We start from the raw sequence: 17907 nt of genomic DNA, 5'->3' as shown, positions 1-17907 counted from the left end.
AGTCTTTGAGGCCAGAGAACATAACTGTCAACTCTACTGTATTGTAGTTGCCCAAGTGCTGAGAGAAGCAGTGTGGTCTAATCAGTCAGCCAATCGTATTTATTGAGCACTTACTGTGTGCAGAGCACTGTACTAAGCGCTTGGGAAAGTACAATACAACAATAAACAATTTCCCTACCCCAGATGAGCTTACAGTCTAGAGGGGGAAACAGACATTAATATCTATAAATAAATGACAGATATGTACATAGGTGCTGCAGGGCTGGCTCTGGGGATGAATAAAGAGAGAAAGTCAGGGTGATGCAGGAAGGAGTGGGAGAAGAGGAAAGTCAGGAAAGGCCTTTGGGGGAGATGTGCCTTCAATAAGGCTTTGAAAGGGCAGGGAGTCATTGGAGAGTGAACGGTTTAAGATGGCTATTAGGGAGGGAAGAAGGGAGGGGACGAGAATTTTGATAAGGTGAGAAGGAATGGGGTCCGATGCGTAGGTGGAAGGGGTGGTATTTGAGAGGAGGCTGGAGATCTCCTCTGGAGATACTGCTGGGAAGGATGGGAAAGCTGAAAGGGAGCCAGAAGGGGGAGGGACTGAGGAGGGGCAGGGGAGATTTTAGGGAGCTCACTCCTGATGTTGTTAATTTTCTTAATGAAGTAGATGGCCAGGTCATTGGAGATAAGGCGGGAGGGAGGTGGGGGGAGCAGGGGGCCTGAGGAGGGAGATAAATGTCTGGAACAACTGGCAAGGGCGATGGGCATGGGTGTCAATAAGGGAAGAGAAATAGTTTTGCCGGGCAGAGTTAAAGCAAGCAAAGATAAACTTGAGGTGGACAAAGTCGGCCCGGTATTTCTATTTCCGTCAGTAGTGTTCTGCGGCTAGAGCACAAAAGCGAAGCAGGCGGATTGTGCAGGTGATCCAGGGCTGTGGGTTGGTGGCAGGAGAGTGGTGAAGGGATAAAAGGGATAGGGGAGTGAATTAGTCGAGTTCCGTAGAGAGGGTGGTGTTGAGAATGTCTTTTTGGTCATCAAGAGAAGCAGTGTGGCTCGGTGGAAGGAGCGTGGGCTTTGGAGTCAGAGGTTATGGGTTCAAATGCCATCTCCGCCGCTTGTCAGTTGTGTGACTTTGGGCAAGTCACTTAACTTCTCTGGGCCTCAGTTACCTCATCTGTAAAATGGGGATGAGGACTGTGAGCCCCCCGTGGGATGACCTGATCACCTTGTAACCTCCCCAGCGCTTAGAACAGTGCTTTGCACATAGTAAGAGCTTAATAAATGCCATCATTATAAGAGTGGGTAGATTAGGTATGGAGGCTAAATGGGACGTGATGAGTTGAGAAAGTTGGATGGGGTTGGACGACAGGGATGATTAGAGATGATGAGATCAAGTGTTTGTCCAAGTCAGAGAGCAGGGAATGAGGGGTGGAGGGGTAGGTTGGTTTCCTTCCAAGAAAACAATATACCAGCTGAATCATCAAACACATATGAGGAAACCTTTACACCTGATCAGGTGTAAGCTTTCAAGACACGCACTTTGTACTTTCACTTGACCTTCCCCCTTCAGTTATTTCACAAGCATTGAGTAAGCAGTAACTACTTGCCCACTGACTTCTGAGGAAGGTGAGTGTCTAAACCGAGCAGAATCAGCCATGAGGCCCCAGATTTGATACCTTCTTTGTTTCCGTCTGTGGAATAGTGAGCTGGAATTGGGTTCTTAGCTTTCTTTTTATTATTGTCTTGATGATATTTGTTAGGCGTTTACTATGTTGCCGGGTACTCGACTTCGCTCTGGGGTAGATACAAGATTGTCAGATTGTTGAAGTCTCAGGGGAATGGATGGGTGTTTGTGCGGGGGTACATGTGAATGTGTGTGAGACTTCCCATATAAATAGCCGTATTTATATTTGTGAAGTTTTAAAGCCGAGTGTAAGTACTTGGTAACTCAGTTGGAAATGGGAAAATTGCTAAAGACTGTTCAACCTTCAGGGCTTTAAAAGAAAAAGCAAGATGTGATCATGTCATACCCGTAAATGGGAGGAGAAGCAGGGTCTTTATTCAGAATGGATCTTTAACGGCAACCACTTCTAAGGTGATCGGGTTTCTTGGATTGGCTCGATCGTATTTATTGAGCGCTTACTGTGTGCAGAACGGGCATCGTTGTACGTACTTGGGAGAGCAATAATGATGATGGTGTTTGCTAAGTGTGTCAACCAGTGCGCTAAGCGCTGGGGTGGATCTAAGTTAATCAGGTTGGACACAGGCCCTGTCCCACATGGGACTCACTGCCTAAGTAGAATTCAGTAGAATTGGTAGATATATTCCCTGTCCATGAGCCAGAAACAGAGGGGAAAGAGGTGCAGAGGGGAAAAGACGGGGGCAAAGGGAAGGAAAGTCAAAAGGGAGAGAGGAGGGGATAAGTGTGATCTAATGGAATAAAACACCACCACAGAGTTGGTAGACACGTTCCCCACTCACATTGAGAAGCAACTTGGCTTAGTGGAAAGAGCCCGGAATTGGGAGTCAGAGGTCGTGGGTTCTAATCTAATCTAATCTATTTATTTATTTATTTTACTTGTACATATCTACTCTATTGATTTTATTTTGTTAGTATGTTTGGTTTTGTCTCCCCCTTTTAGACTGTGAGCCCACTGTTGGGTAGGGACTGTCTCTATATGTTGCCAATTTGTACTTCCCAAGCGCTTAGTACAGTGCTCTGCACACAGTAAGCGCTCAATAAATACGATTGATTGATTGATTGATTCTAATCCTGGCTCCACCACTTTTCAGCTATGTGACTTTGGGCAAGTCACTTAACCTAACTTAACCTTAACTTAAGTCACTTAACCTGATTAACTTGTATCTACCCCAGCTCTTAAAACAGTGTCTGACACAGGGGAAGTGTTTAACGACCAATCGATCAGTGGTATTTGTTGAGCACTTACTAAGTGCAGAGCACTTGGGAGAGTACAATACAACAGAATCAGCAAATTCCCCGCATGTAACGACAAATTCAATTATACTAATTATACTAATCAATAAAACTGATTGATTACCTCCACAACAAGGTCATTCATTCATCCAGTGGTATTTATTGAGCACCCAACATTGTGTACTAAGCACTGGGGAAGAATCCGATTTCTGACTGAGTTCCTGGTCTATTTGCTCACAATCAAAGTGGAGGTGGAAAGCAAGTGAGAGGTTGAGAGCATAAAGGAAAAACACAGGACAATCACCGGGAGGGCTACAAACCGCAGTCATTTCTCCATGTCAGAGAGGTTGAAGGAGCTATTATCCGACAGACAGTGATTCTCCTCCCACCCCCCTTTCCAAGCCTTATCAAAAGCACATCTCTTCCCAGAGGCCTTCCCTGACTAAGCCCTCCTTTCCTCTTCTCCCACTCCCTTCGACGTCACCCTGATTTGTTCCCTTTATTCGTCCCCCCTCCGAGCCCCACAGCATTATGTCCGTATCCATAATTTGTTTATTGATATTAATGTCTGTCTCCCCTCTAGACTGTAAACTCATTGTGGGCAGGGAATAGGACTGTTTATTGTTATATTGTCCTCTCCCAAGAGCTTAGTACAGTGCTCTGCACGTAGTAAGGGTTCAATAAAGACAATTGACTGACCGAGTGACTCCTCTCCCTTCCCAGGCAGCGCTGTCTTGGGTCCAAGAGTCCCAAGAAATTCAGACCGCTCCCAAGTGCAAATATTTGTGGAGGAAAAATTCTGTTCCCACTCTTCCGTCTCTCCCAGCCCTGTTCTAGACCATTCACTGGTTCATTGTGTGCACGGAATGTGTCTACCAACTCTGTTAATAATTAATAATGGCTAAAAATTGTGGTATTTGTTAAGCACTTACTATGTGCCATTACTGTTCATTCATTCATTCATTCAATCGTATTTATTGAGCGCTTATGGTTCTAAGCGCTGGGGTAGATACAAGATAATCAGGGTGGACACAGTCCCTTCCCCATACAGAGCTCACACTCTCAATCCCCTCAGTTCCCTGAAACTGCGAGCCCCCCATGAGACAGGGACTGGGTCCAACTGGATTTGCTTGTATCCACTCCAGCGCTTAGTACAGTGCCTGGCACATAGTTAGCGCTTAACAAATACCATCATTATTATTTATAATAATAATAATAATGACATTTATTAAGCGCTTACTATGTGCAAATCACTGTTCTAAGCGCTAACGTGATCAGGTTGTCCCACGGGGGGCTCACAGTCTTAATCCCCATTTTACAGATGAGGTAACTGAGGCACAGAGAAGTGAAGTGACTTGCCCAGTCACACAGCTGGCAATTGGCGGAGTCGGGATTTAAAATGGGGATTTAGACTGCAAGCTCCATGTGGGGCAGGGACTGTGTCCAACCTGATTAATATGTATCTACCCCAGCGCTTAGAACTTGGGACTTAAGAAGAGCTTATTAAGTATCATTATTATTATTATCACTTTTATTCTCCAAAGGCCAAAAATGGGGGGTGGTGGGGGGAAGGACTGCTGGGATGGGCTGGGAGACAACAAGGATCCGGGGATAGAAAACAGAGGCAGGCCAAGTGTCCACCTGGATGCCGCCAGCCTGCTTTTCAGCTGGGTTAGCCTTTTCTGCCCTCTTTCCTGTGTCCCATGCCTCCCTCCTGCTGCTCTACTGCCCATTGTGAAGACCACTACTCTGACAACCCACTACTCTCCCCAACTTTCTAAAATTCCACCTCCTTCAGGAAGCCTTCCCCAACTCCTCTCACATCTCCCCACCCTACTCCCTCCCTTCTGCATAATCTATGTGTTCAAGTCTTTTAGACTGTGAGCCCACTGTTGGGTAGGGACTGTCTCTATATGTTGCCAATTTGTACTTCCCAAGCACTTAGTACAGTGCTCTGCACATAGTAAGCTCTCAATAAATACGATTGATGATGATGAAGTCCTCTGCGACAGCCCTTATGTTCATGTCCTTATACTCTGGTGCTGCCTCTCTCCTGTAATTTATTTTATGTTTCTCTCCTTCAGAGGACTGTAAGTTCCTCTAGGGCAGGGATCATATTTACCAACTCTCTCGTACTCTCTCAAGAATTTAGTTCAGCTCTCCCAAGAACTTAGTTCTGTACTCTGCATGAAATAAACTGTCTTTGTTGCCGAATTGGGCTTTCCAAACATTTAGTACAGTGCTCTGCACACAGTAAGACCTCAATAACTACAATTGATTGATTGATTGAAAAATGACTGATTGATGTACAGCAGCTGGAAAAAAAAACAGATTTCTTGACAGGACTGTATCTTGATTTCTCTGTCTTGAACATACCTACCTGCCATTAGGGTTTCAAGATGACTCTACTTCTTGGCAGTGAAACTTTATCTTTATAATCGGATGTAGCTGGGAGAAGAATTCGTGACTGGCCACCCCTCCCACAACTGGCACCAGAAAGATTATTTCCTTACAATAATAATGATAATAATAATAATAATAATATTTGTTAAGCGCTTATTATGTGCCAAGCACTGATCTAAGCGCTGGGGGAGATACAAGGTAATCAGGTTGTCCCACATGGGGCTCACAGTCTTAATCCCCATTTTACAGATGAGGTAACTGAGACATAGAGAAGTTAAGTGACTTACCCAAATATCCTGTCAGGAGGCCTTCCCAGACTGAGCCCCTTCCTTCCTCTCCCACTCGTCCCCCTCTCCATCCCCCACATCTTACCTCCTTCCCTTCCCCACAGCACCTGTATATATGTATATATGTTTGTACATATTTATTACTCTATTTATCTTACTTGTACATATCTATTCTATTTATTTTATTTTGTTAGTATGTTTGGTTTTGTTCTCTGTCTCCCCCTTTTAGACTGTGAGCCCACTGTTGGGTAAGGACTGTCTCTATATGTTGCCAATTTGGACTTCCCAAGCGCTTAGCACAGTGCTCTGCACACAGTAAGCGCTCAATAAATACAATTGATTGATTGATTGATTATTACTCACATTGCGCTCTTTTCATTTTTCCCTTCTAGCATCACGATCTTCCTCAAATCTCTGCTCCCAGACAGACCCTCCTCTTCTGATTCCTGCTCACCGGGCTATGTCTCCCTTTTGTAAATGGTATTTGTTAAGCGCTTACTAGGTGCTAGGCACTGTACTAAGCAGTGGGTTAGATGCAAGTTAATGGGGTTGGACACAATCAATGTCCCACATGGGACTCGCAGCCTTAATCCACATTTAACAGCTGAGGTAAATGAGGCATACTACTGTGTGACTTTGGGCAAGTCACTTCACTTCTCTGGGCCTCAGTTACCTTCTAGACTGTGAACCCGTTGTTGGGTAGGGATTGTCTTTATTTGTTGCCAAATTGTACTTTCCAAGTGCTTAGTGCAGTGCTCTGTACACAGTAAGCGCTCAATAAAATATGATTGAATGAATCTGTAAAATGGGGGTTAAGACTGTGAGCCCTATGGGGGACAGGGACTGTGTCCAACCCACTTATCTTGTATCTACCCCAGTGTTTAGTACAGTCTCTGGAACATACAAATCAATTTACCATTCATATTTATTGAGTGTTTACTATGTGCAGAGCACACTGTACTAATCGCTTGGGAAAGAGGGGTTAACAAGTTGGTTGACACGTTATCTGCCCAGGTTGAGCTTACAGTCTAGAGGGGGAGACAGAAACTAATATAAATAAATTAATTACAGATATATTCATCAGTGCTGTAGGGCTGAAGAAAGGGTACAAATCCAAATTCAGGGTGACACAGAAGGGAGCGGAAGAAGAGGAAATAATGAACACTTAACAAATATAAATAATAAATAAATGAATTTAGTGTTTCCTGCCCTCAAGAAGCTGACACTCTAAGAGGAGAGACAAACCTGAAAATATTTACAAATGAAATTATCAAAATAAATAATCAAACAGACAAAGAAATGATCCTGATAAACACAAGCGCTGAGGGTGGGTATAACTAAAGATGCAGGTACTGGAAATAGTGAGCTTTGAAGGTTTGGGGTGTTGAAGGTTTGGACAGTGTGTTTCTCTTGGACACAACCTGCCCGTCTTTTTATGGTATTTGTTAAGATGATGTCATTGATGTGAGTCCTAATTTAGTTGGATTCTGACTAATTGCCTGTCCTAATGCTGGGAAGCGATTCCTTGTGCCCTCGTGTCTTCTTGGATGGATACTTCCAGTGCCCATCTTTCGTAGGATGGTCTGGTGAGGAAGGGAAGGAAAGAGACGGCCGAACTGGGGATCTCAGACAGTCGAGACGTTTTGGTTGTCAACAGCTGAGTCTTGTGCTGGGCACGGATAGGGGAGAGGCCAAATTGTCAACACTGTCCACGTCAGTACTTACGGAACACTTCCTGGACTGTACTAGATGCTTAAGGGAGTATAAGAAAAGTCAAAAACATGGCCTCCGCCCTTACAGAGCTTGTACTTCAGGAAAGGGACTTGCACAGAGTAAGACTGGCAGATGCAAATGACGTGCAAAAGAAGTCGAAACAGAACAGAGAGGTTCAGTGGAAACAACGTGGGACCCAGGGTTAAACAACCTGGATTCTAGTTCCCGTTTTCCTGTTGTATGGCCTTGGAAAAGTCACTTGATTCCTCTGTGCCTCAGTTTCCTCATCTGTAAGGGGAGGTTTCCCTATGTAGGACAGGGACTGTGCCTGGCCAGATTAGCTTGTATCTATACCGGTGCTGGGCACATAGTAACTGCAAAATTATTATTATTACTAGTGTTATTATTAGTAGTAGGCTACAGACAAAAGAGTCTGAACCTGTGAAAAGAGAGCAGGGTTCTGAAAAGCTGCCATTTTCTTTCTCTAAACCCATTCTGAGCCTCCTACGAGCACAAACCACCCTGCCACAAACCACCCTGCTGTTTCCTTTCAAACTGTAGGGAAAGAGGCAAGGCTGCCGTGTCACGCGAGCACCTGTGTTTCCTTCGGCTCACTGATTTAGAAGTGGTGGAGAAAAAAACAGTACTTTGGAAACTCATAATTAGCTTGTAATCACTTCAGTGCAGAATATATCCCTTCAGAGCTCAACAAATAACAACAGTGATGAATGCAACCTGAAGCGAGGCAACTCCGTTTGGGCGTACCATGAGAAATCTCGTGATTCGGGTATTTTGGTGTCTTTGGGCCCTTTAGGCAGTGTCGCTCGGTGGAAAGAGCACCGAACTTGGGCAAGTCCACTTCTCTGGGCCTCGATTTCCTCAGCTGTAGAAATGGGGCTTCTATCCCTGTTCGCCCTCCCTCTTGGATTGTGAGCCCCATGTCGGATAGGGACTGGGTCTGATCTGATTGTTTCTACCTCAGTGCTCGGCACGGAGTAAGACTTTCAAAAACGCTATGATGATTACTCTTTTAGACTGTGAGCCCACTGTTGGGTAGGGACTGTCTATATATTTGCCAACTTGTACTTTCCAAGCTCTTAGTACAGTGCTCTGCACACAGTAAGCGCTCAATAAATACGATTGATTGATTGATTGATTAATAAGAGCATCTTTAGGAATTGGTCACTGAAGTGGAATCTTGGTTCCCTGAAGGAGGGGGCTGAAGAGAAGCAGTGGCAGAGTCAGAAAGGGTCAATGGTCCCTGGAACCCCACTCCATCCTCCGGTGCACTGCGGGAAGCTGCTCCTCCTGGCTGGGATTCAGGAGCTTTGCTTGGGAATTCTCTCCCACAGCCCTCCCTGTCTGGAGTGAGCAGGGAAAAGTCAGCTGAGCTGCTATTCTTTCACTGCCCTCAAATTCGTCCCCGCAGCGGGAGGCTGTGGAGTTGTAATAATCATAGCATCACTGCTCATTTATCCCTTTCCTGCCTTAACCATGAACTCAGCTTGGGCCGAGGCTGTAGGGAAGGGCCTGCCCAATGCTGCCAGTCCATCAATGGTATTTGTTGAGTGTTTGACTGCGTACTGAGCACTACACTAAGTGCTTGGGAGAGTACAATGCAGCAGAGTTGGTAGACCCGATTCCTGCCCTCAAGGAAGCAGCATGAACTAGTGGAATGAGCCCTGGACTGAGAGGTAGAGGACCTGGGTTCTAATCCCGGCCCTCAAAATTGCTTACTTTGTGACCTTGGGCAAATGACTTCACTGTGCCTCAGTTCCTCAACTGCAAATTGGGGATTAAAAACCTGTTCTCCCTCCTACTTAGACTGTGACTGCCATGCAACCTAATTAATAGTAATAATAATAATGGCATTTATTCAGCACTTACGATGTGCAAAGCACTGTTCTAAGCGCTGGGGAGGTTACAAGGTGATCAGGTTGTACCACGGGGGGCTCACAGTCTTAATCCCCATTTTACAGACGAGGTAACTGAGGCACAGAGAAGTTAAGTGACTTGCCCAATTGGTGGAGCCGGGATTCAAACCCATGACCTCTGACTCCAAAGCCCGGGCTCTTTCCACTAACCCACGCTCCTTCTCTGTACTATTAACTTGTACATACCCCAGTGCTTTCGAACAGTGTTTCACATATGTGCTTAAAAATACCACAAAAAGGGTTGCAGTCAAACGTGAGAAATAAATTACCGATAGAGGAAGTGGTGGAGCGTAAGGATGTAAGTGAATGTAAGGGCTCAGTGGAAAGAGCCCGGGCTTTGGAGTCAGAGATCAGGGGTTCAAATCCCGGCTCTGCCAACTGTCAGCTGGGTGACTTTGGGCAAGTCACTTCACTTCTCTGGGCCTCAGTTACCTCATCTGTAAAATGGGGATGAAGACTGTGAGCCCCCCGTGGGACAACCTGAACAACTTGTAACCTCCCCAGCACTTAGAATAGTGCTTTGCACATAGTAAGCGCTTAATAAATGCCATTATTATTATTATTATTATTATTATTGTTAAGTGCTATAGGGCTGAGGACAGGAGTGCTTAAGAGGAATGACCCAAGGAGACACAGAAGAGGAAAGAAGGCTTCTTGGAGGAGACTTGTTGTGGGAGAGTGGCAGTCTGTCTGTTATGAAGGTGGAGAGAATTCCAGGGAGGAGGGAGGACATGAGCCAGGGAATGACGGCAAGAGAGAGACGAGATCGAGGACAAGTAGAGGTGTGAGAGGAGTGAGATAGGTGAGCTGGGTTGTAGTGGGAGAGGAGCAAGGTGGGTAAAAGGAGGACGGTGACTCTGTTTCCTCAGGATTCCCAGCCCAGCCTGGAAGAAATGTGTTTGGAGTAGTTATTCTGCAGTCAGTCTCTCATTTCCTCCTCCACACATCTCACCCATTCCATACTTGTTCTCCCTCCAACTTAGACTGTCAGCCCCATATGGGACAAGGACTGGAGTCCAATCTGATCATCTTGTACCTGCCCCAGGACTTGGCACAGAGGAAGTATTTAACTCATACCATAAATAAATTAAATGACTTAGAATGCGAGGGAGTTGGACGGGGCCTGGGTGAAAATTGGTTAGGTCAGGAGCTGGTGGATGAAGGAGAATTTGGGGAGAACCCTGCGGGATGGAATACCTAAGTCATGGGGGAAATGGGAAAGAGGGGAAAAAGGAAGAGAATACAGATGTCAGAAGAGAAACTCCCCACAAGTTTCACAGAGTCAGGTGGAATCGGCTGTGTGACCTTGGGCAAGTCATTTCACTTCCCTGTCCCTGAGTTTTACCTCATCTGGAAAATGGGGACTAAGACTGTGAGCCCCATGTGGGACATGGACTGTGTCCAACCTGATCAGCTTATAATAATAATAATAATAATTATGGTATTTGCAAAGCACTTTGTGCCAGGCACTGTACTAAGCGCTGGGGTGGATACAAGCAAATCGAGTTGGACACAGTCCCTGTCCCACATGGGGCTCAGATTCTCAATCCCCATTTTACAGATGAGGCACAGAGAAGTGAAATGATTTGCCCAAGGTCATACAGCAGACAAGTGGCAGAGCTGGGGCTCCATCTGCTGTGCTATGCTGCTCCTTTTATCTACCCCAGCGCTTACTACAGTGCCTGGCACATACTGAGGGCTTAACAGATAGCTCAGTTACAAAATCCTCCCAATCCCTGAACCCACCCATATCTCTCCCTTTGATTTTGACACCTGTGTACATGTTTAGTTTTGTTTTCTGTCTCCCCCTTCTAGACAGTGAGCCCGTCATTGGGTAGGAACCGTCTCTTTATGTTGCCGACGTGTACTTCCCAAACACTCAGTACAGTGCTCAGCACACAGTAAGTGCTCAATAAATACGACTGAATGAATGAATGATTGTTCTCCTAATGATGACGGTATTTGTTAAGCACTTATATTCTCCTGTGTCACATCCAGGAGACAGTAAAGAAGCACCTGTTAGCTAATCCGCTCCACCATAAAGCCTGCCAGTGTCTTCGATCATGCTTGAAAGTTAATTAGGGTTGATCAGCATAAATTTATTTTGAATTAAAAGCCTTTGATTTGAAAATAATAACAGAAGTCGGGGTTTAATTGGTATTTGGCCCCCGCTTTAAATACTGCTTGCAAGTCAGCGACGGGTGTTGCTGAGTAGTGTCATTCACGCACACTTTGAAAAGGCAGGACAGACGCGACATCGCGTTAGTGGAAAAGATTTTGGGCATTCTTTGAGTTCTTTTAGAAAGTACCTCAGCTGTCAGCTGGCTCTCCGTGGCAGCTTAAAGAGAGGATAATGAACATAAATGATGGTGGGTATTTTGTGATTTTTAAAAAAAGGGCTTCCCCTCCCCCCAGCCACCCAACAAGTTAGCCGGTTCCTTGCATTTTATTTCTCTCAAGTTCTAAAATCCTCAGGGTCTGTTAACCAGTGCTAACTTGAAAGTCTGATCTTTCTTTAGTTGATGCACGTGATTCTTGTGCTTTGAATAAGCTCTTATGTGTAAGCTCATTGTGGGCAGGGAATGTGTCTGGTTATTGTTGTACTCTCCCAAGCACACATGGTAAATGCCCAGTAAATACAATTGCCTAATGAATATTAATAATGATGGTATTTGTTAAGCGTTTACTATGTGCAAAGCACTGTTCTAAGCGCTGGGGGGGTGATCAGGTTGTCCCATGTGGGGCTCACAATCTTAATCCCCATTTTACAGATGAGGAAACTGAGGCCCAGAAAAGTGAAGTGACTTGCCCAGGGTCACCCAGCTGACAAGTGGTGGAGCCGGGATTCAAACCCAGCCCAAGCCCAGGCTCTTTCCACTGAGCCATGCTGCTTCTCTATGAATGAGGAGAGGAACCTGTCCTGATCGATGTAGGTTTTAAGTCTTTGAAAGGCAGGGAAAGTGTTCGCTAATTCTGTTGTAATGTACTCTCCCAAGCACTTAATACAGTCCTCTGCACATAATAAGCGCTCAATAAATACCAATGATTAATTGATTTGCTCCCTTTATTCACCCCCAGCCCAACTTCGCATATGTTCAGATCTGTAATTCATGTATTTATATTACGGTCTCCCCCTCTAGACTGTAAGCTCGTTATGGGCAGGGAATGCATCTGTTTACATTGTACTCTCCTGAGTGCTTAGTACAGTGCTCTGCACACAGTAGGCGCTCAACAAATACCACGGATTGAGGGCAGGGGTGGTGTCTCTTACTGTATTTACTTTCCCATGTATTTAAAATAGTGTTCTATCCTGCAGATGCTCAGTACAGTGAATACAGTAGGCGCCCAATATATATTATTGAATGAATGAATCGGGTCACCACTTTATTTCAGGAGCAGGTGAACTGTTGCTTTACACCATACCAGAGTCTAGATTTGCTGAAATATTTTAGTGAGATGCTTATACACTATCACAATTGCCCCAACTTAGATCTTCCCAGCCCTGTCTCTGCTTCCTCATATGGGTAAATAAATGGGGAGAAGAAACTGTAGGATGGCAGTGACATGATGTGTGTTTTGGACAAGACCTAAGATTTGGGATTTTAATCTTTTAATGCCTCTAACTCCAGTCTGGGAGCAGTGTGACCTGGTGGAAAGAGCACGGAAAAAGGGGTTAGAAGACCAGCGTTCTCATATTAGCTACTCCTCTTGCCTGCTGTGTGGCCTTGGACGTGTCATTTATCCTCTCTGTCCCTCAGTTTCTCAGTTAGTTCATCTGTAAAATGGGGATTCAATAAAGGCTCCCCTTCCCTCTTAAACTGTGACTGTCGTATGGAAAGGGACTGTATCTGACATAAATATCCCGCATCTACCCCAGTGCCTAGCACAGTTCTTCGTTTAAGGTCACAAGAGAAGCAGCGTGCCTCAGTGGAAAAGAGCCCGGGCTTTGGAGTCAGAAGTCATGGGTTCAAATCCTGGCTCCGCCAACTGTCAGCTGTGTGACTTTGGGCAAGTCACTTAATCAATCAATCAATCAATCGTATTTATTGAGCACTTACTTTGTGCAGAGCACCATACTAAGCGCTTGGGAAGTACAAGTTGGCAACATACAGAGACGGTCCCTACCCAACAGTGGGCTCATTTAACTTCTCCGTGCCTCAGTTACCTCATATGTAAAATGGGGATGACGACTGTGAGCCCCACGTGGGACAACCTGAACACCTTGTAACCTCCCCAGTGCTTAGAACAGTGTTTTGCACATAGTAAGTGCTTAATAAATACCATCATTATTATTATTATTAATATTATCTCCTCCAAGAGGCTTCCCCAGATTAATCCCTCTTTTCCCCAGCTCCTTCTCCCTTCTGCGTCATCTAAACATTTGGCTCGTTTGATCTCTGCCCATTTTATATTCTCCCCACCCTCAACCCCTCCACACTTATGTACCTATATATATATGGTACCTTTATATAAAGGTATTATGTACCTTTATATATTCTAAATGATTTCTATTAATATCTGTCTCCCCCTCTGGACTGTAAGCTCGCTTTAGGCGGGGAACTTGTCAACCAAATCTGTTATATTGTACTCTCCCAAACAGTACAGTGCTCTGCACAGAGTAAGCGTTCAATAAATACTGTTGATGATGATGATGATGATGATACAGGGTAAGTACCATCATCATCAGTGGCAATTATCGAGTCCTATGTGCAGAGCACTGTACTAGGTGCTTGGGAGAGTACAATATAACAATATTCAGGCACATTCTCTGTCCACCACTTTGTAAGTACCATTATCACTATTCATTCAATCGTATTTATTGAGTGCTTACTATGTGCCGAGCACTGTACTAAGCACTTAGATGGTGGTGATTAATAATTATGCTGTTAGTTAAGGGCTTACTTTGTGTCTGTTCTAAGCACTGGGCTAGAAACAAACGAATCAGTCCCTGTCTCACCTAGGGCTCCACAGTCTAACTAAGAGGGAGAACAGGTATTGAATCCCCATTTTACTGTTGAGGAAACTGAGGCACAGAGAATTGAAGTGACTTGACGAAGGTCACACAGCAGAAATGCGGCGGAGCGGGGATTAGAACCCAGGTCCTCGGATTCCCAGGCCCGTGTTCTTTCCACTAGGGAATTCAGCTCAGGTAGAGGAACTTGTTCCTCAGACTGGCCCGATGCAGAGGAAGATGAACTCTTCGTGGGCAGGGAATGTGTCTGTTCATTGTTGTATTCTCCCAAGTGTTCAGTACAGTGCTGTGCACACAGTAACCACTCAGGAAATACGACTGAATGAATGAATGAGATCTGATCCCTTTTTTAAAAAGCCGTGTTGAGGCAGAATCTCCCAGGAATTCCTGGGAGGGAATTAGGTCTGGCCAGGCTGGAATTCCTCTGCCAGGCAGAGTTTCTCATTCCCCAATAGGTAGAAAAGGGGTGAGGGGGGGAGTCTAGGGCCCAACCCCCACTCAGCGTCTCCCTGGGAGACAATGTGGTATAGTATTCTCTCCAGCGCTTAGTACAGTGCCTTTTCCCATCCTTAGCAGCCCACTGTTGGGTAGGGACTGTCTCTATATGTTGCCAACTTGAACTTCCCAAGCGCTTAGTACAGTGCTCTGCACACAGTAAGCGCTCAATAAGTACGATTGATGATGATGACTCCCAGGCCCGTGCCCTAACCCCATGCAGCAGACAAATGGCAGCAAACCTTGTGACTCCCAGGTCCATGCCCCATCCCTATGGAGCAGAAACCTTGTGACTACCTTTTAGACTGTGAGCCCACTGTTGGGTAGGGACTGTCTCTATATGTTGCCAACTAGAACTTCCCAAGCGCTTAGTACAGTGCTCTGCACACAGTAAGCGCTCAATAAGTACGATTGATGATGATGACTCCCAGGCCCGTGCCCTAACCCCATGCAGCAGACAAATGGCAGCAAACCTTGTGACTCCCAGGTCCATGCCCCATCCCTATGGAGCAGAAACCTTGTGACTACCTTTTAGACTGTGAGCCCACTGTTGGGTAGGGACTGTCTCTAGATGTTGCCAACTTGTACTTCCCAAGCGCTTAGTACAGTGCTCTGCACACAGTAAGCGCTCAATAAATACGATTGATGCTGATGACTAGCAGGCCCGTGCCCCAATCCTATGCAGCAGACAAATGGCAGCAAACCTTGTGACTCCCAGGCCCATGCCCCGTCCCTATGCAGCAGAAACCTTGTGACTACATTTTAGACTGTGAACCCACTGTTGGGTAGGGACTGTCTCTAGATGTTGCCAACTTGTACTTCCCAAGCGCTTAGTACAGTGCTCTGCACACAGTAAGCGCTCAATAAATACGATTGATGCTGATGACTAGCAGGCCCGTGCCCCAAACCTATGCAGCAGACAAATGGCAGCAAACCTTGTGACTCCCAGGCCCATGTCCCATCCCTATGCAGCAGAAACCTTGTGACTACCTTTTAGACTGTGAGCCCACTGTTGGGTAGGGACTGTCTCTAGATGTTGCCAACTTGTACTTCCCAAGTGCTTAGTACAGTGCTCTGCACACAGTAAGCGCTCAATAAATACGATTGATGATGATGACTGCCAGGCCCGCGCCCTAACCCCATGCAGCAGACAAATGGCAGCAAACCTTGTGACTACCAGGCCCGTGCCCCAACCCTATGCAGCAGAAACCTTGTGACTACCTTTTAGACTGTGAGCCCACTGTTGGGTAGGGACTGTCTCTAGATGTTGCCAACTTGTACTTCCCAAGGGCTTAGTACAGTGCTCTGCACACGGTAAGCGCTCAATAAATACGATTGATTGATTGATTGATATCCGACAATGACTCTCCCCACCTTTGAAGACTTATTGAAGGCTCACCTCCTCCAAGTGGCCTTCCCTGACTAAGCCCTCCTTTCTTCTTCTCCCACTCCCTTCTTCACCATCTTGACTTACTCCCTTTATTCATCGCCCCCATCCAAGCCCCACGGCACTTTTATCTATATCCCTAATTTATTGATTGATATTACTGTCTGTCTTTCCCTCTAGACTGTAAGCTCACTGTGGTCAGGTGGGCAGGGAATGTATCTGTTTATTGTTACATTGTTCTCGCCCAAGTGCTTAATACAGTGCTCTGCACACAGTAAGCACTCAGTAAATAGGATTGACTGACTCACTGACTGAAAGGAAAATGAAGCCCCTTATCACAGACGTGGAAACTGAGGCCCAGAGAAATGAAGCGACTTGCCCAAGGAGGGAAGTGGCAGAGCACGGGTGTCTGTATCAGAGAATCTGGGTTCTAATCCCGGCTCTGCTACTTGTTTGCGGTGTGACCTTGGGCAAGTCACCTCACTTCTCTGGGCCTCGGTTACCTCATCTGTAAAAAGGAAATAAGACTTTGAGCCCTATGTGGGATAAGGACTATAGCCAATCTGATAAACTTGTATCTACCCCAGCGCTTAGTAGAGTACCTGGCATGTAGTAAACACTTAATAAATATCATAAAAAGAAAAAACCCTGTGAGCCATCCCTGACTGAAGTGTAGTGGAATGCAATGCATCTAAGTTGCCAACTTGTACTTCCCAAGCGCTTAGTACAGTGCTCTGCACACAGTAAGCACTCAATAAATACGATTGATTGATTGGTGGTTGTCACAGGGTTTATTAAGCACTTACTGTGTGCAAAGCACTACTCCAAGCACTAAGAAAAAATCTACGGCTGAGAAATAGGTGGTCTCAGGGCTTCAAGGGGCTCACAATCTAAGTTTAAGAGGGAAAAAAAAGATTGGTGGATTAATATATCGATCAATCAGTAGCATTTATTGAGCACTTACTGTGTGCAGAGCACTGTTCTAAGTGCTTGGGAGAGTACAATACAACAGAGTCAGCAAAAACATTCCCTGCCCATTAAGGGGCTTAAAGTCCAGAGGGGGAGACAAACTTTAGTATGAATAAATCAGTAGTTTATGATATATAATTTAAAGATATGTACGTAAGTGCCGTGGGGTTGTGGGTGGGGTGAATAGTAAATGTCCAAAGGACACAGATCGAAGTCCACAGATGAGGTAGAATGGAGAGCGAAGCGGGGAAAAGAGGCCTTATTTTGGGAAAACCTCATGAAGAAGCAGCGTGGCTTAGTGGAAAGAGCAGGGGCTTGGGAGTCAGAGGTTGTGAGTTCGAATCCCGGCCTCATCACTTGTCTGCTGTGTGACTTTGGGCAAGTCACACTACTTCTCTGTGCCTCAGTTACCTCATCTGTAAAACGGGGATTAAGACTGTGAGCCCCATGTGGGACAACCTGATAACCTTGTATATAGCCCAGTGCTTAGAACAGTGCTTGGCACATAATAAGCGCTTAACAAATACCATTATTGCTATTATTATTATTATTACTAAGAAGATGTGGCCTTAATTATGGTTTGAAGGTGGGGAGAGTGGTGGTCTGGCGTATATGGAGGGGGAGGGAGTTCCAGTCTAGGGGGAGGAGGTGGGGAAGGGGTCAGCGGCGAGATAGACGAGATGGCCAATAAATATGATGGATTGATTGACTGGTGACAAGTTCACAAGAAAGAGAAAACAGTAAGAACTCAAAGAAATCACAGAAGGCGAGGACGGGGCTAGCGGAGAGAGCTTGGGCCCGGGAGTAGAAGGATATGAGTTCTCGTCCTG

Source organism: Tachyglossus aculeatus, chromosome 24, assembly GCF_015852505.1.
Source record: "Tachyglossus aculeatus isolate mTacAcu1 chromosome 24, mTacAcu1.pri, whole genome shotgun sequence".
Taxonomy (NCBI): domain Eukaryota; kingdom Metazoa; phylum Chordata; class Mammalia; order Monotremata; family Tachyglossidae; genus Tachyglossus; species Tachyglossus aculeatus.
The sequence above is the reverse complement of the archived record's forward strand: the minus strand, read 5'-3'. Positions refer to the sequence as shown.